Raw genomic sequence first — 27,352 nt, 5'->3', positions numbered from 1 at the left:
CTCCCAAGTGCTGGGATTAAAGGCGTGCGCCACCACTGCCTGGCTTCCCAGGGGATTTTAAAGTGCTTCTGGGATTGAGAGCTTCTCAAACGTCAAACCATCCCTCACCCCAGCACATCTCCACCTCTCTGTGTAAATATCTAAGGGGCACACATGTGCGCCATCTCCTTTCTCTCCTTAGAGAACTCTGGAAGGTTGTGTTCTCACTCAGTCTATTCTCTTTTTAGTCTTAGAGAAGATTGTGCACCTAGAGCGACTGAGTTCTCACTTAATTGCCACGAAGTGTGTTGCTGGTGTTTAGGTGGTTACCTCAAAAAGAACACTGATTTCATTAAGATGTTTTTATGCAATTGCAAATCAATATTTTGAACCAGTTATCACTCCTCCCCTAAGCACAAACATCTGCAAATAATAACTAAAACTTAAAAAGGATAACAAAAAAATGATGAAAGTTCATCTGTCACCAGTAAATTTGCTGTGACGCCATCATAAAGTCACATTCCTGCTCCCCACACTGACATTGTTTAGATCATACTTTTCCTCAAGTGTGGTATCCCTCAATTAGTTCAGTGGTGTGATTCTTGTTTTCAAATGCTTTTTTTCTTAAAAAAAAAACAAAAAACTTTTAGACCTGTTCTGTGGTTTGCATGCTTTTGGGGAATCAGACTCCTAAATCAATCTCAGATTGTTTTTCAAGACAAAGAGTCTTTCTCCTAAGCAGAATTGATCAAGATGTTTGTGTGTGTGTGTGTGTGTGTGTGTGTGTGTGTGTGTGTGTGTGCATTGCATGTGTGTGTGTATGTGTGTTCACATGCGCACCCATGTGTGATTATGATCCCACTTTGTCTTCGTTTCTCCAAAGTGAACAGTCCTCAGCCCCAGCACCTTAAAAACCTCTTACACACAGTTGTGTCAGCCTTGAAGATATTCCCCGAATTTGCTAAGAGATTAGCGGTAGCCTTTCTCAATTAACATTTCCAGACAGTACAACAAATGCTAAAAATACACCCAAAGCAAGAAAGGCATGCCCACGTTGGAAGCACAGACTTCCCCATCCAGGATATTTTGAATGGGTCCATTCAAAAGCTATTGGATGGAGAAAACACCCATCTCCCTTTACAGCAGCCAGACGCGGCTGCATTCCTAGATGTGATATTTTTAGATGAGAGGGTTTAGTTCAGAGAGGGAGAGCGCACAGCCTGGCTCAAGCACACACAGGAAAAGGTAAGCATGCTGCCTTCCTTGGCCAGGTCCAGCCCTCTTTGCTCCCCCCCCCCTTACAGGAGCGACAGTGCAATGACAAGACATCCCACAGGGAATACCGCCACCAGCGACAGCAGCAGCACTCAGTGGCATTACTGGTTTCTAAATGAACCTTCTTCGTTGACCTAGTTGGAACAACTGTAATGCCTTGCTTTCCCTCATCTGGATGTGGCAGAGACTGGCTTAGCTGGTCAACAAGATTTTTCTTGATGTGATCACGTGACTGCCAGTGGATTTTTTTTTTTTTTTTTTTTTTTTTTTTTAGCAGAAGTGAGTTACCTTCTGGATCTGGCCCAGGGATTCTCGTAGATGGCCGTCTACAACCCTGTTCCCATGGGGATTAATCTTGATGGTCAACTTGATTGGATTCAGAGAAGCCTGAGAAATGAGTGATACACTCCTCGGTGTGTCTGTGAGGGTGTCTGCAGAGGTAACTGACACGTGGGACAGGGACTGAGAGGGAAGGCTTGCCGTGAATGTAGACAGCACCATCTAATGGGCGGCGGCAGGGCCTGATGGAAGGAAGGGAAACGGAGAGGGGTCCACTGATGTAAACCCCACCATCCACTTCCCAGGCGCCATTAGAGAGCAGCCTCTGCAACGCTCTCGCTGCCGGGACGTTCTGCCTCACTTCCGGTCCAAAGCGATCGATCTGACTGACCATGGATTAAAACTTCCGAAGCCATAAAGCCGAAACCAATCATTGCTTCTTTTAAATAACTTTTCTTAGATATTTATCATGGCAATGAATCTGTGACCGGGACCAGGCTTGGTGGCACATACCTTTATCCCAGAAGTCGGGAGGAGGAGACAACGGGATCCCTGTAACTTTGAGGCTAGCTTGGTCTACATAGTGAGTTCCAGACCAGACAGAGCTCCACAGCGGAACCCTTGTGGACTGAGCGACTATCGGCTTGTGAGCCTCTGGAGTGCAGGACAGCCATTGTGAGACTACCCTGACTACAGAGAATCGGCTTGTGAGCCTCTGGAGTGCAGGACAGCCATTGTGAGACTACCCTGACTACAGAGAATCCAGCCTCAAGGACCGAGCAACTACCCGGTTTTCAGGCTCTTGGGTGAGAGACAACGGCTGTTACTATTTTAATGTAAGCTGATGTGATCAATTCCTTTAATACTGTTTCATTCTTCTGGTTCTGTTCCTCTAGAAAACCCCGACTATACCTTCCTTTCAGATGCCCAGCTCCACTACACTGCCTATAAACCTGACTTCCCTCTTCAGTTTCTGGCCCCTCTTCCCCTTGGCATAGTGACTCACGGGCTCTGACACTTCCCTGTCTACTCTGCTTGACATGGACAGTATCTCCCACCCAGTATCTAGGTTAGTTTGTCCTCAAATATATGCTTCTTAGATCTGCATTATTCCCAGACATTCGAATTCTCTGGTCTGCCTCCAGACCCACTGAGTCAGGACCCCTACCAGTGGGCTCAGCAGTCTCTCTTTTAGAAGACCCTCCTGTGATCTTGCTGTGTGCCCAAGTTTGAGAACCACTGCTCTAAAGTGAAACATTCTGGAACAGGATCCTCTGCTCTGTCCTCCAGGGCCAGTGCTACACAAGGATTGCCCTGGATTTTTTTTTTTTTCAGCAGGAGACCATGTCTGGAATTTATCCAGATAATCCTGGCCTTTTCATTTGGTAGAGTCTTCGGCTAGCTCTTTGAAATGAAACTCAGAACACCTTCACACCAAGATAAAGCACTTGACTCAATACATGATCACAAATGAAACAAGCTAGGCTCTTCAAATCCTCTTAGTGTGTACATGCATATGAGTGTGTGCATATGCATATGTGTGCATGTATGTGCATGCATGAGTGTCTGTGCATGCATGTACGTACCAGGCTTTCTTTTGGGGCTGCTAAGCAGCTCCCAAATAATGACATGGAGACTTATTATTAATTATGAGTGCTCGGTCTTAGTTTAGGCTTGTCCCACTAGCTCTTATAACTTAATTTAACTTGTTTCTATTTATCTACATTTTGCCTTGGGGCTTTTACCTTCCTTTCATTCTATAAGTCCTACTTTTTCTGCTTTCTCTGTGTTTGGCTGGCTGGGCCCAGGCACCTCCCTCTCTTTCTCCCTCATTCTCTCTCTTCTCCTCTCGAGCCTAGACTTCTCCTCCTACTTATTCTTTCTGACTGCCAGCCCCGCCTATCTCTCTATTGCCTAGCTATTGACCATTCAGCTTCTCATTAGACCAATCAGGTGCCTTAGGCAGGCAAGGCAACACATCTTTAACATAGTTAAACAAATGCAGCACAAACAAATGTAACACACCTTTACATAGTTACAGTAATATTCCATAGAGTGTGTGTGTGTGTGTCTGTCTGTCTGTCTGTCTGTGTTGTGTGGTCTGTGTTTTAATACAGCCACGAATAGATCACTGCTAGGAAAACAAGAGCACAATCTGCACTCTCTGGAACATAATGCTGGGCGTCAACCTCATTGTGCTGCTGGGGAGGTCACCATCCATCTCTACTGGAGACTATGCTAAATGATGGTGTTGAGTTTGCAGAACATCAGTTTGAACAATTCATTAAGAACCAGGTACGCTGGCTCATGCTTACAGCCCTAGCAAATGGGAAGCTGAGGCAGGAGAATTGCCATAAGTTTGAGACCTAGACTACAAAGCAGGTTCTAGGCTAGTCTAGGCTACAGAGTTAGACCTATTTCAACCCCAACCCTAATCCCCAAAGAAATGTCACGAAGCAGTGGTTGCTGGGGTAATAATTCAATGGTGGAGACCATAGTTCCCTCTCAAAGTCAGCGGGGTGGGATCTGTTGTGGGTTGTCCCAACACTGGCTTCCGTGTTTAGGGGAGTGGCATCTTCCTGAAGCTGAGATCTTGCAGGTATGGCTCCCCCCGCTCTCACAGGCCTAACAGAATATTTTCTCATAGCATTTGCAAAATTAGAGGTCCCCTAAAGAAGAAATGTTTGAAAACTAGATAGTCATTGGAAGTCAGAAATAAGCTAAAAGTCAACTTGTTTTTAAGAGCAGGAAAAAGTCAAGAACATGGCCAAAGAAAACTGTTTCACACTAATGACATGTCACCAGTTGAGGCATTTCGAGTTGTGCTGGACAGGCTTATCGTTTTTAAAGCTTTCTAAAAGGCAATGAGGCACGAAGCAAATGTTTCTGTATCATTTAGTGGGCTAGAGTCGGGGTACAAAGTGGAGTCAGGGCTGCCTCGTGGAGCCTACAGCCCCAGGCAAGCCCCCGTCACCCCTGGACACAGACTCGTCCTTGCCAAGTCTGCGTTGATGGGGAGGCATTCGGTGTACAGTGATGTAGGCTTGGCGCTCGTTTTCCAAATCCGACTGTTTGACAAGAACTGAGGAGTAAACATGTTTAGACCTAAGGGCCATGTTTGGACACATGTTGGAGACATGACGCAGATTCCTCTGTGAAGAAATAAAATAAACAACAAAGGTAAAGGAAAGGAAGGCTGGTGATGTTCAACTTCTTTAAGATCTGCTCAGAAAACCCTGGCCAGTTCCTCCATATTTTCTTTTCAGACAGAAGCAAGGGGTCTAGATCTTATTTACATGTTCGACCTCCAATCCAGATGTGTTTATTTCAAAAGCAGTTCAGATTCCTTAAAGCAAATGATGGATTCCAGCCTGGGCGGCATCACCAGGCTGTGTGAGACACCCACATTCTCCTCTACTTCAGCTAATCACAGGGAAAGTGTGACAAACGCCTCCATACTGTGCTGCCCAGCGTGTGTAAATCTTCCCAAGAAGAAACTCTAGCCCCGCAACATGAGGCTTCTGCCACTGTTCAAAGGTCTCTGAGGTTTCTGATGAGACCTGCCATCTTCAAAATTCATTTTTAAGCATCCTGCTTGCATGAAGCTCTGTGGGAACCAACAGACAAACCCAAGTGTTACTGTTTCCAAACTCTTGAAACCTTAGACAACAGAGAAATAAGTTCTGCCAACCAAGCTGTGTGGAGATATTTTATTTATGCTGAAGTGTGGTTGATATATTGTGCACCCCAATAAACTTATCTGGAGGTCAGAGAACAGAACAGCCACTGTATTAAACAGAGATTAGGCAATGGTGGCATATGCCTTTAATCCTATCACTTGGGAGACAGAGATCCCTCTGGGTCTCTGTGAGTTCAAGGTCACACTAGGAACAGAGCCAGGTGTGGTGACACACATCTTTAATCCCCGCACTTGAGATCCCATGTCTTTGCTTGGGAAAGACACATGCCTTTAATCCCAGGAAGTGATGGCAGGAAGCAGAAAGGTATATAAGGCCTGAGGACCAGGAACTAGAGGCTGTTAGGCTTTTGAGCAGCAGTTCAGCTGAGATCCATTCGGATGAAGACTCAGAGGCTTTCAGTCTGAGGAAACAGGATCAGCTGAGAAGCTGGCGAGGGGAGTTAGCTGTGGCTGGTTCTGCTTCTCTGACCTTTCAGAATTCATCCCAATACCTTGCTCCTGAGTTTTTACTAATAAGACCTTTTAAGATTCGTGTTACAAAGTTGCCTCATAATAAACAAAGAAGCCAGGATAGGATGGATAAACATTGTAACAAGCAAGTGTTCAGTTCGGGAGGTAGTAAAAGGAAGAGTGGCGAGTGTGGCAAGTTTAAAAAGAGCAACCTGTGCAGTACATATGCACGAATGCACACACACACACACACACACACACACACACACACACACGCACGCACACACGCACGCACGCACGCACGCAAGCACGCACACGCACGCGGTGTGGACACACAGATAATTCTTTGTGCTAGCACTGTGTGAAGATCTTCCTTGTGGCCAGTTCAGAGGCCACCGCTGGTCCATACACTCGTTACCACCAGGCCGGCCTTCAGGGATGTGTTGCTCTTTTGGGTTCAAAGTCCAATCATAGAGCTTCTTTCCAACGAATTGGTATGTAAAGGGCCCATCCCACGAGCGGCACTTGAAAAAAGCATGAGGGGAGGAGATTCTGGTTTTTGCAAACGTAATCACCAGCCTTCATGTCAGAGAAAGGGGTCGGGTCGTGGGACCCCAGTGTGATGATCAATATTGTGCACACCCTATAAGAAGGGAGCAAAATCTTCCACAAAAAGCAATTCCCAAAGACAGTCTCAAAAGCCCACATTTGGAAAAATTACAAAAACCAAAGAAAGAAAATTCCTAATGAGGATACTGAAGCGTCTCAGCAGGGGTGAGACTGCGCACAGCCTGGTCACCATGGAGCACTCAGAGGGCTCTAGAGCAGCCAAACACTCAGATGGCCACTTAGCCCCAGGGGCTAAACGGGTCTCGGCACAAAGGTTCCAGACTAGTAGAAAGCGCAGGAGCTATCTTTTAATGGATCGCTTACGATTGTGATGTAAACCATGGCGGCTCTTCAGGCAATACAGATCTAATTACCCTCATCAAACCCATCGGCTGCATAAAATCTAAAACTTAACGAAGCTGGAGTAAGGAGCTGGTTTTTTGATTGTTTGTTTGTACTATTAGAATGATTATGTTTAATGTGTACCTTTATAATTCAAATAACAAACAAAATGTCTTAACTGTAAACAAGGAGGAAAGGAGAGAATCCCTGTAGGAACAGCTCTGGAAAGACTGAAGAGCTACCTGACCTCAGCAGGGAGATTATGCATAAAGAATGAAATGGCCAGAGCCAACTGAATGACCCCATTCAGACGCCGACCAGAGCGCAGAGAGGCTCCCTAGGTACATACACTCATTTTCTTGCCTCTCAGCTTAAATCTCTACAGAAAGGCTGCCATTTGATCCTGCTTTATGAGACCTGCCTCCCCATCACCCTCCCTGCTGTTACGGAAAAGCTGAAAGAGCCCCTTTCTCCCTAGCAGGGTAGCCAAGTCTCCCACTCACCCCCCTCCCACCCTTTCCATTCTGTCCTGGCTCCAGTCACCCGCCCACCTCTGTCTGCCTCACTAGGAAAATGACTAAGTTGCAAGGGACAGCCTCTCTCTCTCAGGTGGGAAGCTGCCCCTTCCTTCCATAAAATGATGTCTTAGACACCAAACACACCGACCATCCACCCACCCACTAAGTACCACTCCAGGGTACCGATGGGAGTTTCATCACCGAGTTATCTGGCTTAGCCTTGGAGAACACAGGCTCTGCAGCAAAGAGGGAAACAGGAAACAGGAAGCAGGAAAGGGGAAAGGTATTCCATCCACTCTATGTGCGGCCACAAGGGCCGTCAAAGTTCACTCAGTCAACAAACTCTCATTAAACTTAAGACTCCAAACCGGGGGCTACGCTAGTCAATGGGGCACACATGAAAAGAAACCAAATAAACAAGTTAGCGCAGTTGAACAGGCAGGGCTGATGGCACACACCTGTAACTCCATCCAGCCTTCCTAACGCTGCCACCCTTTAATACAGTGCCTCATGTTGTGGTGACCCCCCCCCCAACCATAGTTATTTCTATTGCTACTTCGTAACTGTAATTTTGCTACTGTTACGAATCGTAAGGTAAATATCTGTGTTTTCCAATGGTCTTAGGCAACCCCTGTGAAAGGGTCATTTGACCTTAAAGGGGTCATGACCCACAGGTTGAGAATTGCTGCCTGTATAGAGAGATACCTCACACCACCTGAGGCAGTCCATTGCCATACGTAGGGTGCGAGCTTCTGAGCAGGCTCTCCTTTTTTTATTTGGGCAATCTTGGGTTGTCTCTAATGAAGCCACATCAGTGACCAGCCTATATTTACAAAGTTCTAGAAGTTTCCAGCTAGGTGTGGTTGGGAACACCTTTATCTGGCTGCGCCACTGAAAAACCTGTAGGAAGAGAAAGGGAGCCTAGTGGTCCCCACACCCACAAAGGCCAGGCTCCAGGTCTCCATGAGCTGAATGCCTTCACGCAGAGCACAACTGCGAAAGCCCATAACACAGGATCATGAGAAAATTAAGTTGCTGCTTTTTAAAACCACCATATTTTCCAGTGGTTCATCACCCACTGATAAATAGCCAAAAATCCTTCATACTTACAGGGTGTGAGGAACCCTCACTCAGTGTGGCCATCACCCTCGGGCTGTTACTGCTGCGATGGCCAGATAGTTCTAACTGGCCTCTGCATTGCAGATAAAGGAGCCAGCCTCCACACCCTTCTCAAGGACCACCTGACTCTGTCTCCCTGAAATAAATACTCTTTCTTCTGAATCCCTCGTCCTGGATCTGTCAGAACTAAGGGAAGCAGTTCTGACAGAGCCACACCTTGCTCTAGTCTGCCTGCCTATCCATCCGTGTGTGTGTGTGTGTGTGTGTGTGTATGGGGTGTGGTATGTGTGTGTGGTGTGTGTGTGTGTGTGTGTGTGGTGTGGTGTGGTATGTGTGTGGGGGGTGTGGTATGTGTGTGGTGTGGTGTGTGTATGTGTTTGTGTGGTGTGTGTATTTGGTATGTGGTGGTGTGTGTATGTGTGGTGTGTTTGTGTGGTGTGGTGTGTGGTGTGTATGTGTGTGTATTGTGTGTGAGTATGGTGTGTGTATGTGCGGTGTGTGTGTGTGTGTGTGTGTGTGTGTGTGAGGGAGTTCCAACAGCATGAGTCCAGTCCTATTCTGGAACCGTGGCCAGAAAAAAATGAGCTCCTGGCATCTTCTACTGGAATCTGGAACCCATTTTCCAATAAAACCCACATTACAGGTTATTTCAGACCCTGTAGTACTATTAGAATATACTTCAACTCTATCTCAAATTACACAAACATTTGGGAGCATCGCTACCTTCTATCAGATTGTCCTAACAGGCTACAAAATCCAGATAACTGAGGAGCAATGGCCTTTTGAAAGTGACCTGATAAGAAATCAGAGACTCTCCTCCAGTAATGACCACCAACTAGACAGCACACACTGGGGAAACTGAGGGAGACAGAAGACTGAGCTCTCTTCCCCACAAGTTGCCTTTCATTTGAGAGACAAAAGCATGTGGGAAACCATCAACAGGGCAGGCAGTCTGCAAGCAAATCCTGAATCGCACGGAGCTGACAAGAGCTTCAGAACTGCAAAATCGAATCCAGAAGTTGTGTCTTTCCACTGTTTGTTTGCATTGGCTCCTTGCGTGTAGCTGTCCTGTGGTTCCCCGTTCACAACCGCCCGAGCGCAGTTTCAGGGAGCCCCTGAAGCGGGTGGGCAGGAAGAGGAGGTACTGTGTGCACCTGCTGCAGAGCATAGGCAAGCCACAGGCTCATCACACAGACCTCACGAAGGGCCACCAAAGCGCTGTCACCCATGTGTCTGTCAGCCTGTGGTCTAGAATCACCCTCATCGGAATTCCAGGTGTGCTTACGAAAAATGTTCTTGGGTCTCCCATACCAGACATGAGAAACCAGAATCCTGGGGGTGGGGTTGAACATTGGCATTATTACCACGTTAGCTCTGTTTCTTTTCTTTTTTTTTTTTTTCCTCTTTTGGCCGATTGAATTTTGGACATTGTTGTTTCAAAGAAAGCCATCTCAGAGATGGCAGAGTCCTGCTAAGACACCCAGGAGGATTTTCCACTGAAAGGATCCAGATGGCCAGCGAGCCCCCCACATGCTCCACTTCTATAACCCTTGCTACTGCCAGTTGGGATTGTAGGAGAAAACAAATCCACGCAGAGAGGCAGGCAAGGGAGGAAGAAGGCTCTAATCCACCCTCCCATCCCTTTCTGGCTCACTTTCCACCCAAGCGCCAGCACCGTGCACACACTGAAACCATGTCTAAGACATCTGGACCGAACCCCAGCATCTGTTGTAAGAAAAATGAGATTTCCAAGCCGGGCCTCTTAGGAGTGGGATGGTGCCAGGAGGGATGGGGCCTCCCAGGTAGACATCGTCACATGGAAACTTACGAGCGCATTTCCCCGGGATGGATCGGAAAATGTGCTTTGAGCAAGGTTCCAGAACTCATACAAAAACATGCTCCTCTCTTTTCTTGGGGCACTTGTTTCACATGCCTCCCAGCAGTACCTCGCAAGTGCTCCAAAGAGCATACATACGGGCTCTTTGCCATCATCCTGCATCGAGGTACAAATATCACCAGGCATTGTGCTTGCTTAGTCATTCAGGAGGAGATAAAGGCTTCCAAGAGTGAGACACACATGCTCATGTGATAGAGGCACATTCCTGCAGTGGAGGTAATAGCTGCTGCTTCCTGACCCCTTTCATCACACCTTAGAGCCCCTGAGCATTTATTTGGTCTCCGTCACTTCTGGAAGGAGTTACTGATGTCCAAGCACAAAGGTCAAACTCATCACATCATTGGTTTCTCCTTTTCAGGAGCCCGGGACCGTAAATAAAAGCCTTGGATTAGGACATCATCAAACAATTTTCTCATCTGTCCATGCCTCCTGTGCCCACGGTGGCACTGTTCCTTCCCACACCGAGGAAAGGGGCAGTCAGAGGGCCTGTCCCCACACTGGCCAAGGCACAACTGTGTTCTGGAGTCTCCATGTATGGGACCTATGCACCCACTCTTGGGAAAGCCCAGGTAGAAGGGTAGGAAATAATGAAGGGCCCCGGGGAGTCCTATTCCCTCCTTAGGTCTCAGAACACTTCAAGAACCCAAGACATATTTCCAGAAACTGATAGTAACTAAGAAGTGAGCCATCTATGTGGATAGGGGATGCTCAGATAGGGAGACACACACCTCAGAGAATGTCAGTCGGTGGGGGGTGGAGGGGTGGGGGTGGGGGGAGGTGGTCACATGAGGCTAAAACTCACCCCTTCCTCCCCACCAGTGTCTTAGGGCTGTGCCATTACTTGGGAGGTAGACGCCATCCTGGGAAGGGTATTAGGAACTTGAGAGAAACTTCTGGAAGGCTTCGAAGTAACATAAGATCATGTGAAGATGGATATGCTGAAGTGGCAAAATCCTCCCCAGATCCCCTGGGACCCAGAGATTCAGTCCTCAGGTTCGGTTCTGAAAAAGGTCCATCAAGGCACTAGAGTGGCCTCTCGGATTCCTCAGAGCCTGACACCTGGCAGCATGGCTGCTCCGTTGAAGGACCTCAGATGAGCGAATGTTCTAGATCTTCTCCCATCTGAAAGGACTAGCAGAGTCCTGCTTGTACGGAAGGCCTCATCCTATACATTGGGGTTTTCACACCATTCAAGCAGGACAGGAAATTTGCTTCTAATGTTTAGAATTTGTGTGTAGTGGCATGTTGGTGTTTCTTCTCTGAATATAATTGTGTGTGTGTGTGTGTGTGTGTGTGTGTGTGTGATCAGAAGCATGATCAAATATATCGATTCCCCTCCCTTTTTTTTTTTTCAGAAAAGATTTCCTTGAACAAAGAAATACGCCATTCAATGTTTGCTAAGATCATCACAGCTGAAGCGGACCCTCTGTGCTCCAGGGCCCCTGTCCTCACTGCCTCTTCATTCCCCTCCGTCCTAGACCACCATATTCCTTCTCCATCCTCATCCCCAGTTCACTACCCTACTTCTTAACTGGTTTAGCAAAGCTGGAAAAACCAAACCAAGACTTCGTTGGCAGACTTTCCCCCTCTCCTCTGAATCCTTACCGGCCTGCCTGTGCCTCGGGTCCACGTCATCTTCTTCCTGCCTATGACTGTGGAGGGAGCACCAGGGTGGACGTTCCTGGCTATTTCCTGCCGCTCCATCTCACCTTCCCCCACGTGCTCAGAGGCTCTGGTCCTCTAGGTCCCTCTCCTCCGGATTTTCCCCATCTGTACCAGATCAAACACAACACGATGATCATGTACTGGCATAGGTAGTCCCCTTCTAAAATGCAGAGGTGAGGGGGGAAGAGAAGAAAAAGGAGACCAAATGGAGCCCTTTCATACCCATTTCCCACTCCAGCCACTGTCCGTTTCTCCCCTTCCCTCTGAGGCCAAGCTCCTCCCAACATCTGCTTTTGCCGTCTCTGGCCCTTCTGCCCGTTCTCTCTTAAGGTCTGCTCACCAAGCTTGTGACCATTACACAGCTCCACCAAAGCCTCCCCTCAGACGGCATAATGACCTCCACCTTGGGAACAGTGTGTAAATCCCATGGTTCCAGGGTGCAGGGCACACCGTGGGGGCCTCTTCTACTTCTAAGTCGTTGTTGGCTGGATTTCCACCATGCCTTCTGGTCTTCCTCCTCCTGGGCTGTTCGTCATCCTCCTTCCCCACTCCCTGATTTCTAAACCAGTGCTTCTCAAACCTGAGGAGGCAAAGGAAACCCCTGGAAGGCTTACTTTACAGAGGTGAAGGGGGCCCTACCCAAAGAACCCCTGAGGTAGTGGGTGCAGATAAGCCTCTGATTTGCATACCTGACATGTTCCCAGGTGATATGGATGTTTATCAGAAAGCTGCATTTTGAAAAACATGCCTAAGTTTTTCCATCATTATTGACTTCGGTAATGATATTATGCGTTTTCTTAAATACCTCTACCTGTTGAAAACTAGCAAATTTTCATGTCTAAGCCCAGCCTTTCTCTTGCCACCCAAAGAATCACATATCTAACGGCTGACTGGATGTCCTATTTTAGCTGGCTGCAGGGCAGACACCTCGTTAATATTTTTGACCCCTCCCTCTTAAGAAGCTCTCCTCCCCAGGCCCGTCTCTTCCACGGTTTTCCTCTCTCCAAGCAAAGGCAGTTTCAATTTTCTAATTGCTGGGGTCAAACACTTGAAGATCATTTGGAACTTCTATCTTCCAGCCCATCCTTCAAATAATTCTCATAGCTCCAAATGTCCCTTGAATTCAACTATTTCCCATCACCTCCGTTTCTGCTGCAAGCTACATCCTCTTTCTGATGACTCACATCATTTATGGACAGGCCTCTCTCAGCTTCCGTAGTCTCCACAATCTGTCTTAATAAAGCAACTGAAGCGGTGTGTATGGCTCCCAGGACAGAGTTGCCACAGGAAATGGTTCCTGTCTTGTCACTTCTGCTGGAAACATCCACGGGTCCTGGCTGAAGCTTTGTAGCTTACTCTGTTTCCATGCATTGTTTACTTTTGAAGAAAAAAAAATGGATAAGTGTTAGGCCTGTCGAAGTAATGGGCGCTTTATTACAGAAAGAGCAGCCGAGCACAGTTCCTATGCGGTAGTAGTTGGGGTAGACAATTCCTTGGAGCCAAGTCTCGAAATGAAAACACACTGATAATGGACTTGGCTTTCAGGCAGAGTAGTTAAGAGTGTGTGTACTGGAGACACACTAGAGGCTTTAATTGTTTGCTCTTCCACTATCGGAAGCAACTTACCATAAAGTCTTCTCCTCCTCTAGTAGTGAGGGTGCAAGCGAATTTATAGAAGATACTTCAAAACATACCCAGAATATAGCTGGCATCACACTCAGTTAAGTTTGTGCATGTTGGTTTCATGTGTGCATGCATGTGTGTGTGCACGCACCTGTGCTTGCACATGTGTGTGGAGGCCAGAGGTCAGTCACGGGTCTTCTGCTATTCTCCACATTTGTTTGGAGACACCACCTCCCACTGAAGCTGGAGCTCACCATTTCATCTAGACTGGCTGGCTAGTGAGCTCCGGGATCGATCTGTCTCATACATCCTCACCCCCGTGTCAAGGTTACAGATGTGCCTGTGTGCCACAGAGTCGAGCTGTGACATGGATGTTGGGTGTCTGTTCACGAGTCTTCATGTTTGTTCAGCAAGTGCTTTACCCTCTGAGCCAGCCTCCAGGCCCTGGCTACTGTTAAGTTCAAAGTAGCACAGAGTGACTTGTATGGCCTTTAATACCGATTGTTTCACAGCTTAAAACTTTTTTGGTCTGCCTTACCTATAAAAGAAGTTTGTAGTGGAACTTAACCATGAAACTCTCAGAAACAGAGTGAGGAAATAATAGGCCCTCCCTCCTCCCTCCTCCTTCCCTCCCTCCCTCCCTCCCTCCCTCCTCCTTCCCTCTCTCCCTCCCTCCCTCTCTCCCTCCCTCTCTCTCCCTCCCTCCCTCTCTCCCTCCCTCCCTCCCTCCCCACCCTTTTTATAGATATCCTTTCCCATGTACAGATGACCTTCCCTGTCTGTGGATTCTGCATTCATGGATTCAGTCACCTGTGGATTGGAAATACTGGGGAGACTACATTTATCCTGAGCATGCGTGGATGTTTTCTTTATCATGATTCTCTAAACCACAAAGCACAACAGTAGCTTATGTATACTTGATATTCTACGAGGTGTTATAAGTAACCTAGAGGTACAGGAAGGTGTATGCAGGTCATACACAAATACTACGGCACTGTAAATAAAGGACATGGTTGGTGAGGCCTGGAGAGATGGCCCAGCAATTAAGAGTATGTCCTGCTCTTGCCAAGGACTCAGGTTCAGTTCCCAATACCCATGTCTGGCAGCTCACAACAGCCAGTTAATACCAGTTCCAAGGTACCCAATGTCTGGCCTTTTTGGGCCTCCATAGGTACCTGCACTCACTCAAACATATACCCACACAGATCCATGTGCATATATACGTAATTAAAAATAAACATAAATCTAAAAAAAGGACTTGATTCATGAATGGGTTTGGTGTTTTAAGGGAAACTCTTGTTTCCAGAATTTTCTTCTTTGACCATTTCTTTTTTTCTGTCCTGGTCTCTAGATGGGAAAGATCAACCATTTTTCTGAATGGTTGCTATTAGTTTATAGCTGAGACTTCCTGGGCCAAGTATTCAGAAAGCCTGTGCAAACACAGCTTGCACACTCATGAGACTTTGCATATGTGAGCACACAAATGAGTGCTACCACTCAGACAAGAAGATGAACATGGGAAGTGTGTCCTGTTCCCAGAGTCTTCAAAGCAGTCCCTTAGAATGTGCGGCTTTCAATGGCACATGGCTGGCACCTCACCTGGGCTCACATAGCTTCTAGCAACAAACTGATTGACGTTTCCTTCCAAGACTATCCTCACTCAATGGGTGTTTACGTCATAGACTAGTAATTCAGAGTTGCTCTGCCTTGCCATGCAAAGCGAAGCTGCAGACATGAGCCACGGCACACAGAAAAGATGTTGCCCACCACTGTGGTTACTAGTCATTTATATACTGTCACTGTTCTTAAAGGGTGACCTGAGCTTGAGCTAACTTTGGAAAACACATTTTTTTTTTTTACCTAAAATCTGGATAGATTTGTGGTTCTTTTTAAACAAATCATACTTAAGCTAGTGTGGAACCAAAGTTGACTAGTTGCGGGGCTGCTGTGAAGTCTAGGCCAGGGCTGGGGTTGGTCAGTGGCTTTCTGGAATGCTGGGAGTCTTTACTGGGTACTCTTCTGTCGTTAATTTCCCAGACATCAATGTGATCACATTCACAAACCTTGCTGAAATATGTTAATGTTACATCCCATTCCATATACATGGTCTAGTCAATAAGAACATCAGTAACGTTCACACGCTTGCTAATGAACTAAGGCTAGCTTTGAACTCCTGATCCTCCTGTCTCCACCTCCCAAATGCTGGATTACAGCTATGTGTGTCACCACACCCAGTCACATACATATTTGGTAATGCTGGGGATGGAGCCCAGTGAATCCTGTTTTCACTCCCAGCTTTAAGTGTTGTGTAAAAAGTCTTGTATGCATGACTGTTTACAGAACTGACTTCACTGACAACTAATCAATGTTTTTATATAGTTTCCCCGGGTCAGAAGAGTCCTGCCTTTAGGGGATGCATTCCTTTGACTTCGTACTTTATAATGTGATGCTTGATATTGTGTTTTAAGGTGAAGTCCAATGGGACAAAGAACACTCACTGGGTCTTAGTGACTCCACTGAATCATCATTTAGCCTTGCTGTCTCCCTGCCGTTCCTAGCGTCTTGGATCCTGTCCAGTCTCTGTGTCCTCACCCAGCGGTCATTGAAACTCCAAGAGACTTGGCACAGAAGATCAAGAATCAGATCCATGTGCTCCATGGAGTCTTGGGGGCGGGGGGGGGGGGATAACCATCCCTATCGTCGACTGACAATCCCACGTGTACCCATCAGGTCAATCTTCTGAGGAGAATTCCCTCTCTATAGTCACCCAGATACCGAGTCCCTTCAGAGAGATTGTAATTCCTTGAAGACCACTTACCTACTAGGAGTTCCATGTCTACCGTTTTCTGTTCCGTAGCAGAATACCTGAGGCTGAGTACTTTCTATAGGAAAAGAAATTTATTTATGCAGCTCTTAGTTTTGGAGCGAGAAAGCCCAAACAGCAGTGCACTTGCTCTTACTAAGAGCCTTTCACAACACAGCAGGTGACATCATGGCAGGAATACCTTTGAGAGGAGCTATCACATGGCAAGACAAGAAGACAGAGCAATTAGGAGTGAGATCCATCTTTTTATAAGAATCCACTCTCCTGAGAACTAACTCAGATCACATCAGAAGCAAAATATTCCTTTGGAGGACAGAACCCCCCAGATCTAATTACCTCCTACCAAGCCCCTCCCTTTAAAGGTTCAATGCTTCTCAATATTCCCACATCGGCCATCCAGCTCCCAGCATAAGAGCCACTAAGGGATACACACCATATCTACAACTTGGTGACTGGACAACGAGCTTTTGAGAAAGAGAACTTTCTGGCCCAATCTTCCTGCCTCCTGCTTGTCCCTGTCAGAAAGAACAACCCTCTAACCAATGGAAGGCACACATTTCCAGGTACAAAGGAGGGGACCTCGGGTGTCCATGACAGTCATCTCACCTCCCATGCTCAGATGCACATGCAGGAGAGCAGTGCTTGTGTTTTAGGCTCTCTAGTGGTGTTTCCCCTGCTTTTGAGCAAAGAGCACTGCATTTTCATTTAATATCGATCCTTGCAAACTGTCTAGGCATTCGTGGTTCTCTTCATTTTATGGCAGCCCTATTAGGTACAGGAAGAGACCACAAATCCACGGTGTTGGAGGAGATACTCAAGCCCAAAGACACCCACGAAAGCCTATTGGAGCAACCTGGCCACACTGCTCTCAAGTCAAGGCTCATTAGGTCATGCATTAGTCCCCGAAGAGGTCTAACCCCATCTCTACACTGTCCGAAGTGTCTTCTCATTTTTACCCATCATAAAATCTACTCACGGTTTGATTTTATATTGGAGACTGACAGAAGGGAGCATTTGGCAAGGTGGGAAAAGAAATGCAATTGCACGTAAGTCACCTGAGTAGACGGGCAAATAATCAAAAAGGAGCTGTTATACGCAGAAAACAAGAGAAAAGGCTGCTTGGAACTGGTGGATCTTCTGAATTGCACCCAAGTGCATGGCCAGCAGGAAGCAGCAGATGGAGAGGTGCAAGTTGGAGATGCTGGGGACATAATGACATTCCTGTGCCAGTGGCCTTCTCCCTCTAAGGTGTCCTAGTCATCACTTGAATAGAGGATTATGGTTAGAGATTTTCTAAACTGTCTGAAGCATTCTGATGTTGCATTTCCTAACAGATGGGAAGAAGGCAATGGATGTGTATGTTGAGGGGTATGTGTAGAGACAACAGGACATTATATAAAGCAGGCACCAGTGTGTCTTTAACCTTAGCATTCAGGGCCAGTAAAGCAGTACTGCAAAACTGAGACCGGCTTGGGCTACAGAGAGAGTGATTCTATTCCAACAAAGCACAGAAAAAGAGAGGGGAGGGAGACAGACAGACAGACAGACAAGAGGAAGGGGCACTGCCCAATTTACTCTAGAGAGCAAGCAAAATCCTAATGTCAAAACCCAACAAACACATTCCACAAAAGAAAATAACAAACCAGGATTACCTATGCCCACAAACACAAAAATCCTCACGGCGTACCAGGGATCCTATCTGACAATACGTGAAAAAGAACAATGCGTCATAGACAGGGAGGAGCAAGCTCCTGTATGTGAGGCTAGTTCAACACTGGAAAACCAACCAGTGTGGTCATTTAGATCAGTGGAATAAAAGCAGGAAGTAGCATGATCACCACAGGAAAGCATTTGACAAAATCAGCGTCTATTATACTTAAAATTAGTGTTGAACTAAGGACAGGTGGGAACTCTCTTGGTTTCACAAAGAAATCTACCAAAATCAGAGTCGACATCATACTTAGGAATCATATACTGACTTCTCGGCTCCTAGATCCAGACAGAGGCAAGAACGGTTATTGTCATGGGCCTCTGTTCACCACTGTAGTAAAGAACATGACCAGTATGAAGGCCATGAGAGGCATGTCAATCAGAAAGGAACCACTGAAGCTCCCATCTCTACAGATGACACAGTTGTTGGTATAGAAAGTATCTCAAGAACGACTGCTAGAACTAAGAAGCGAGTTTGGCAGATTGACAGGGACAGGCCAAAATGCAAGAATCAATTGCATTGTTTATATGATAGAAACAAATGAATTGAAATTGAGACTTAAAGACAACCAAGTTGCACACTAATGTTCCAAACATTTCACTGTCTGTGAATTATAAACGTAGTGATATGTTGTGTGCCCTAATATACTTGCCTGGGGATTGGAGGACAGAACCAGCCACTAGATTAGACATAGAGGCCAGACAGTGGTGGCACACACCCTTAATCCTCTCACTCAAGAGGCAGAGATCCATCTGGATCTCTGTGAGTTCAAGGCCACAGTGGAAACAGAGCCAGGCAGTGGTGGCACACACCTTTAATCCCAGTACTGGGAAGCAAACAGCCCTTTAATCCCAGGAAGTGATATGGATGAGCAGAGAAAGGTATATAAGGCATGAAGAAACAGGAACTAAGGCAGTTCACCTGAGACCCTTTTGGGTGAAGATACAGAGGATTTCAGTCAGAGGATTCATGGAGTTGGTGAGGTAATGCGTGGTGGCTGTGGCTTGCTCTGCTTCTCTGATCTTTCAGCTTTCACCCCAATATTTGGCTCTGGGTTTTTTATTAAAAGATCATGTAGATTTGAACAACATACAAGTCATCACAAAAATTACACTAATAAGACAAATGACCTGCATGTCTTTAAGTGCCTCATGGTGTGGAGATAGGAGTACTAGAGCCCCGCACTGCTGAGGGTGCTTGCTAAGGAACGCCACCCTCCTGGCAGCCCTTCAAGGACACAGAGCATCTGTTTTGCCAAATGTGGCTTACCTGTAGGCTGGCCATGTTGGCAACCTCTCTTGTGTGCACCCTCCACCTGTACTGGAACAGCAGTTTGTGGATGCAGTTAGAGATTTAGTTGTTGTGCTTGGGGACCTGTACTTTGTCCTCCCTGAGGTGGTCAGGTGACCTGCTAGAAGCCTTAGAATGTCACAAGGCAATTTTTTCCTTTTTTAGATTTATGTTATTTTTATTTATATATATGTGTGTGTGTGTGTGTGTGTGTGTGTGTGTGTGTGTGTGTGTGTGTGTACAGTGTATATAGGTGCCTGAAGCAGCCAGAAAAGGATGTTGGGTTCCTTAGAGCTAGTGTTATAGGCAGCTGTGAGCTACCAATGTGGGTGCTGGGAACACAGCTCTGATCTAGAAAAGCAGGATGCTCTCTGTGGGAGTCTGCCAGAGTCCAGCTCCTGCCTGTCGAAGGGTTCTTGGGTGGAGGAGAGAGGAATGAGGAAATATTAGGTAGAAAGATAGAGACAATAAGAAAGACAGAGACACAGGATAGCTTTGGGAGGGCCCTGGGTCAATACCCAGTTGCGCCAGGCATTTATTCAAAAGGGCTTTTTATACAAATGCCAAGGGGAGAGGCAAAAGACCTTCCTCTTGCAAGCTCAAAGTACACCATGCAGCCAAGTGTAGAACCTTCAAAATGCCTGGTAACCACGTCCTTGGCCAAAACATCCCATTATGCAGTCCTGCTGGGTAAAGCAAGCTCAGATTTCTGACCGAGTAAGGTCTCTCTAGATAGCCTGTGATCACCACAGCTCTCTCAACCTCTGAGTCATCTCTCCATCTCTCCAGCCCCATCAAGGCAAGTTCTTGACCACCTTTACCTGCTCTTAGTCTGAGATCCTTCCTTACTAGTGATGTCTTTATTATACATTTTGTATCATTGTACATTTGGCACAGGTGTGTGGGTTCTTGACCCTAAGAGCACGGCCATAAACAGAGGGGTTCCCTGGGCATGCTTGAACAGCAGTCGGGTGCTGTGGGATGGTCTGTGTGTCAAATTGCTCTGATTGGTCAATAAATAAAACACTGATTGGCCAGTGGCCAGGCAGGAAGTAGGTGGGACAAGGAGAGAGGAGAATTCTGGGAAGCAGAAGGCTGAGGCGGAGACACACTGCAGCCACCACCAGGACAAGCAGCATGTGAAGACGCCGGTAAGCCACCAGCCACGTGGCAAGGTATAGATTTATAAAAATGGGTTAATTTGAGATAAAAGAACAGTTAGCAAGAAGCCTGCCACAGCCATACAGTTTGTAAGCAATATAAGTCTCTGTTTACTTGGTTGGGTCTGAGCGGCTGTGGGACTGGCGGGGTAACAAAGATTTGTCCTGACTGTGGGCCAGGCAGGAAAACTCTAGCTACAGTCAGGGCCCTTGCCTGCTTGACAGCCTGCAATCTGTTTTCTGAGTTTCCTCTCTTGCTGTGTGGGGAAGGACCTGAGCTCTGGACATCTGCCTGTTGTCCTGGCATACCAGAAAGGCAATGGCCCTAAGATCTGTGTTGGCAGAGCTCTCTCTGTTATTGCCCAACGGGATGGTTATCTCACTCTATCTCAGAAACCTTGTTCTCAGTCCTCATAGAACTTTGGCAATCAGGATTGGCCTCAGTTCAGTGAGAGCTCAAGATTCTCTAAGAAGTAGAGAATCCCTTTGCTTTCTTCTCAGGAGACAGTCTCTGGGTTGGCGCCAAATGATTTGATTACAGAGACATCACACCTAAGGCTGTACTGTGAGAGTCAATGAGCAGGAAATGGAGGTCATGCCAGGGACCCCGTCTATGGAATTAGAACGCATCTACAAGGAAAATAAGATTTCAAAAAAGATTTTAGTATCTACCTTGTGCTTTCAAGCAAAATATCATTCTTTGAAAGGGAAGAAAATGATTTAAAATACATCGATTTAAATTCTGTGAACCCTTTGTTCACTTACATGGGCATTGTGTCTCTCTGAGAAGTGCACATTATTTGAAATCATTGAGAGCCCCAACCTCTGACAGGAAACAAGATGAACAATTAATGCTCATAGGTAAAAGCCAAGATATTCCAAGACTACCATAACCATAAGACTGAGACAGCCATCACTACTAATTCACTAAATAAATGAAAACACCATTAACTGCTGTCTTATTAAAAAGGAATTAGATCAAATTTTTCTAGACCATATAGTAATTTTTGCTGTGTCACTTTTGATATTTTATGTAACCATAAATATGACTTAGCAAGACTGCACTTTGACCCGTATCAGGAAAATTGTGTTTATTTCTAAGTAATAATATACCCTGTCCTCTTATAAGAAGGAATTTGATATAGAATTGCAAAAGCAAATAGGACCACTGACAAAAAATGCATTATAAGCTTTTATGAATAAATGGTAACCTGAAAAACATATGTGTGTGTGTGTGTGTGTGTGTGTGTGTGTGTGTGTGTGTGTGTGTGAAAGACTGGAATGGCTCAGGCATTTGTGGAAAGGAAAAGATATTTTAAATGTGTGGTGTGTTTAATACAATGAAAAATGTATAGCTGTGCCTTTGTTGTGTTTATGATAAATCTAGGTAATAAGCCTGTGATGGTGGGTCACACTTGTAATCTTGGAACTTAGGAAGCCAAGACAAAAGGATTTCCACAAATTGGAGGCTAACCTGGGCTATAGTAAGTGTCAGTCCAGGCTGAGCTCCAGAATGAAAACCTATCTCTAAAAACCAAGACTAAAAGTGAAATTAAAAGTCTGCGTAATCCAGAGCCTTCCCTGGGCTCCCCAGAATCTCTGAATACTGCAAGGTGTGTTCTTCCCTGCCTGGAAACAGCAAGAGAGAGAGAAGGTGCCCTGGTGGAGGGGGCACGCAGTGGATAAGGCCCCAGCATTGGTCAAGCAGTGTTAAAGATGGGTGGGTTCCAAGGCTTCCTGCACATTGTTTAATTAACTTTCTTAACAATGCTTAGGTCTCTTCCATCTCCTTCCCACCCCTCGCATTCCTTTCTCTGTCCTTCTCCCCCACTTCTTTCCCATCCCTCCCCTGCCAGCTCCTTCCCTCCCCCATGCTTGCATCGCATCCCCCCTTTCCTGTTTTTGTGGATGTGATACACGTGCGTGCGTGCGTGCGTGCGTGCGTGCGTGCGTGCGTGCGTGCGTGTGTGTGTGTGTGTGTGTGTGTGTGTAAGTGTTGGTTTTTATTTTAAGATAAGAGTCTTGCTGCTATATTGCTCTTGAATTGTCAATCCTCCTGCCTCTACCTCTGGGTACTGGAAATACAAAGATGTGATAGCATTTTGTCCTCTTGTTCTTATTTTGAAAGGAGGGTTGGAAGGTTGAGACTTGTAGATTCACACCTAACAAGTGGCTCAATTAGTGTTTGAACTCAGGTACCTCAGATGCCAGCGTCCGTGTTCTGTCTGTCATATCCACGCTTCCTTCTCCTTTGTCCCTTCATTCAAGGTGCATTTGAGGGACATTAGAGGTATGGATTGGTCACTTTGCTTTTTACTGTGACAAATGCCTGCCAAAGACCTCTGAAGAAGGGTTCATTTGGGTACCCTGACAGAAGATACAGCCCAGCAGGGTGGGGGGTCATAACAGCAGGAGAGGGAGGTAGCTGCTCACACAGAAGCAAAAAGATCAATACTAGTGCCCACCTTGATTTTCCTTTTTATTTGATCCAGAACCCCCATGGTACCACTCCCATTCAGGGTAGGACCTACCTCTTCGGTAAAATCTTTCTAGAAGCCCAGAGGTGTGTGTTGATGGCGGTACAGAATCTAGACAAGTGACGATGACATTTAACCACAAGGTATCACGTCATTGGGTGGAAGACAGTCCTGCAGGCTAGGCTGACAGGGACTTCAGGACAGCAAACATGTGCTGGGAACATGGCATTCAACTTTCTTGCACTACCCAGAACATGAGAACTTCTGATCTCAGATCACAGCCTTTGTCCCCAGAGACACTTCATCTGCATATCACAGGCTCACCAGGTTTCTCCCAGAAACTATGTGCTTATGTGCTGGCTTCTGTGTCTGCCACCGTCACCCTCCCAGTCAACCACAGCCGGGTCCAGTTGCTCCCTGCTCCGTCTCCAGGCACGCTGAGTCTCTCAGGCCACCTCTGTTCTGCCCCAAGGCTGTATCAGTGGACGGTTTCAAAAGGCTCCGGAGCTGAACTGCTCGTCATTCAAGCGTGTTATCACTCCTGGCAGCAGCTCCTCTCCTCGGTAAAAATTCATTATCAGCCTCCAACAGCGTCAGCCTCCTAGCTGGATTTGAAGCTTGCCGAGATGGAGAATGGAAAGACACCAAAGACAAAACCTTCGTTTTGAGCCTTCAAGTGTAGTGGGAGGTCTCACGTTCCAAGTTTTCTGGCCCCGACTCTGGGGCTACTGTAGGGAGACAGAGGCTCCTGCCTACTCCTCCGACCCCACCTTGGTTCTGAAAGACTCTGTTGTGAACCTGACTTGTGCTCAAAAGCCAGGGTATCATTCAGTCTGTCAGTGTGTGTGTGTGTGTGTGTGTGTGTGTGTGTGTGTGTGTGTGTGTGTGTGTTTATGTGTGTGTGTGTAGGGGTCATTTTATTCATGTCATGTAAAGATAGTCCTGATGCAAGTCTGATTGTCCTCCTCAAGGATGGGAGCATGTCTTTGGCAATTTAGTGGTATTTTCATAGTGAAGTTGGGTCCTCTCTCTACCTAAGCTCTCACAGAAAAGTCTCTTCTCTTGCACTCCCAAGAAGTTTCATGGATTCCCAAGGCTGCCAGGGCTTCTTTGCATTCCTTGTAACCCATAGGAGTGGGACCCTGTCTGCAGTTCAGGTTTTGGGTTCTTCCCAGAATGAAAATTGCAATCCTCACACACTTGAAGATTAAACTTACTTTCTGGCAGGGGGAGACTGGTCACTTTAAAGTGTGCATACAAATGTCAACTTAGAGAAGCTGAGCGCTGTGTGGTCCCACAGTAACCTTGAATGCTGGGTGGGCTTCTTCCCATTTCACTTGGTTTTTAAGAGGGCTGAGCGCTGGTGACTCCCATGCGTCTGTGCATTGTAGTCTACCTCCTGTCTGAAGTCTATAAGCTCTCCTGAAACAAAGAAAATAAAAGAGTCAGATTTCTTCTGTGGGTGTGGAGTTGGGAGGAGGCCTGAAAACCCTTGAGAGAGAGAGAGAGAGAGAGAGAGAGAGAGAGAGAGAGAGAGAGAGAGAGAGAGAGAGAGAGAGGATGCCCCTACATTTCCTTTTTCTAGGCACATTGGAGGACAGCTTATGAGAGCCAGTAAGGCAGCAAAGGGTTCCAGGGTTCTCTACACACAGAGCGATTGTTTGGATTAGCTGTACATTTTATTTTATATTTTAGTTTACTTTTTGCTCAACCTTGAATACTTAAGAAAACCAAACAAACGAGAGGGGGGGGGATAGTGACTACACTAGCAAAGAAAAGCAGTCTGCAGGTAAGTGGTGGGTTGGCAGGCTGCCCTGTGTCAGGTGGAGAGCATGGAGTCACTGACCAGGTGGCATCCCCCAGGCTGTTCTCCTGAAGGGACAATAGGAAGAGCACACGTTTGGGCTTGCCGTCTGATAATCTCGCTTGTGTGTAGCAGAGGCACAGCTCAGGCAGTGTGGGGCACAGCGCCTGGTTCTTCAGCGGTGACATATGAGGAAGCTGGTCCAGAATCCACGTGTACTACCAAACTGACTGGGCTGTGCTGGCAGAGCCGGGGCCAGCGCGCCCCGCTCCCTACCACACAGCATGCGTACAAAGCTCTCGCAGGTACTGAGTGAAGTCCGTAAGTCCCATTTGTGTCAGATATCAAGGTTCTTTTCCATGAGGCCAGAGAGGGACATGGCTCTGTTAGAAGATGTATTTATCTGAACTGGCACTTACTCGTCTAGAACCTCACTCACACACCCAGAGCCAGACAAGTTTTATGAAAGCAGAGATACTATATGCTTGAAATTCATCATTAAAATTATTTTTACCATGTTTTTTATTATCGTCAGTATTCTGGAGATTTAAAAATTCTTTTACACGTACACGCTAGAAATATTATCTAATGGCTGCCGCTACTCATGTCTCCTCAACTCTGTGTTCAGCGGCATCGTTGTTGGTAGCTACAAATCTTCCGGGATTAGAGGGGAAATTTCAAATTGTAAGTCTGGACATAATGTATTGCTTTACTGGCGCTTTATATTTGACCTGGGGGAAAATGCTAACGATGAAATTAGACTTAAAAGGGCCACAGATCTGTAGCCATTATGCTGTGACTGGCAGGGCACATTAAGGGATATTCCTCCAATGCTGGGGAGCCATTTCCTATTCAGTTAAGTGATAACTCACATTATTGACCAGAGTCAAGTTCCGACACACCCTTATTGTTGGGCTCTTATCGTATGCAGACAGACAGCTAACATCCAGGCACAAACTGTTTGTCAACGGCAATTAATAGTAGGTTGAGGGCAGACACAAGAATTCAGGACAGACCAAAAAGCTAAGAGCACCTATGCAAATGAGTTGGCTATATGGAAGAGAGAAAGGGTACTGTGTATGTTAACACTATTATTAAACCATGTGTAACGTATCCCTCTCAGGAGTAAAGCACAGGATGAGTGTACACACAAATGTAAATATGGACATTCGTCCCCGAGGCCAGTCTTTAGTCATTTACTAACAGCACCAGTGGGGGATGCCATACCCTTCTCGATCGGCTGCTTCCAGCGTGCCAGCAACATGCAAGGGGCTGCTTGAAAAGGAAACCCCTGGGCTGGAGAGGTTGCTCAGGAGTTAGGAACACACACGGCTCTGGCAGAGGACCCAGGTTCCAGTCCCAGCACCCACACGAGGTGGCTCACAACTGTCTAATTAAAAAAAAAAGAATAATGTCATAATCTTAAAACAAGAAAAAAAAAAAAAAAAGAAGCTCCATTATTCCCCCAGCACCAAATGAGTGTCTGTGTGGGATAAGAGCAGTTAGGCTTGTCTGCCTCTCCCGGGGCCATGATAGTCAAGAGCTCTCCACAGATGTAAGAGCAAAAGAAGCCGAGATCCACCCCGGGCCACACCTACCACCCGAGTGTGTTCTCCAGACCTTGAAGTTTTTCTTTTGTGCTTTTAATTCAATTCACATGTGTAAGTTGAGACGCTATAAATCACAAAGGGTTTCCCAAACAACGTTAGTATGTAAATATAAAATATAGCATTAAATCCCCATCATTAATATTGAAGAGTAAGTCAATATTTGATAAAAAATTGTCTCGAGGGACTGTGCCTTTCTGCCTGGTTCTATGCCTCGCAGACTTATTCAATTATTATTTAATTACCCGGTTAAATGTCGTGGCTTACAAAGCAGGGATTAGATTAATAAAAGCGTGAGGTTTATTCTCAACCAGTTCCCCATTAGATAGCGCTGATTTTGTTTTTCCCCCTCACAGGGCACAGCATTTACATTCGCCTTCTGCACCTGCTTCTGAAGGGCGTCGATTCTGTTTGATCCGCCACCCCTGCCCTGACACTTTCTGGAAAGTTGTTCTGGGTTTGTCACACTTTGCCAGTCTTCCAGCTTATTCCCTACCCTACCTCTTCTTCTCCCCTCTGGGAGTCTTCATTCTATAGCGAATCGAATACCTTAACAAACAATCGTGCCTGAAACACAGAAATAGAAAGTAGATGCTGGGCCGTGCAGACCCATCACGTTTCAAAAGAAGGTGCGACACCATGCCGAGCAGTTTCCAAGCCAGCACCTTGTGACTGAATGGCGTGCTGGTTAATTCATCTCTCCACGGTTGCTATGGCAACCTCTCTATCGGGAAGATTTCTTGGCACCTAAATGGACTTTATTTCCCTGACATTCAAAGAGGAGGGCAATGACAATGTCTAATGAGGAAACTGGGCGACATCAAATGGCTCCCCTTTCAGCTTTCCCATATTGGGCCAACATTTGGGTATTTTGAGCACGGTCTTTTGTCAGTCCGGGAGGGCAGAGGTGCAGGCTGGTGGTGGGGGTGGAGAGGAAGAGAGGGAGCGGACAGACCCGGGAGGGCTGAGAGGAAGGCTGGAAGAGCAGCTGAAACATGGTGGGCCACGCAGACCTTTTGTTCT

General features: G+C 46.5%; 1 long non-coding RNA gene across 1 annotated transcript; it reads right to left on the bottom strand.

The window, feature by feature from the left end:
- Positions 1-11,509: 11,509 nt before the first annotated feature.
- On the bottom strand, positions 11,510-23,751 carry LOC119088727. The gene is made up of 6 exons (XR_005092428.1): positions 22,973-23,751; positions 16,275-16,338; positions 13,018-13,210; positions 12,523-12,561; positions 12,237-12,413; positions 11,510-11,938 (listed from the first exon to the last, which is right to left on the bottom strand). It is a non-coding gene; the product is annotated as an uncharacterized LOC119088727 (long non-coding RNA).
- Between the last annotated feature and the right edge of the window lie 3,601 nt (positions 23,752-27,352).

The sequence above is a fragment of the Peromyscus leucopus genome, chromosome 11, assembly GCF_004664715.2.
Source record: "Peromyscus leucopus breed LL Stock chromosome 11, UCI_PerLeu_2.1, whole genome shotgun sequence".
Lineage (NCBI taxonomy): Eukaryota > Metazoa > Chordata > Mammalia > Rodentia > Cricetidae > Peromyscus > Peromyscus leucopus.
Note: the sequence above shows the minus strand (reverse complement) of the source record. Positions and strands in the feature narration are given on the sequence as shown.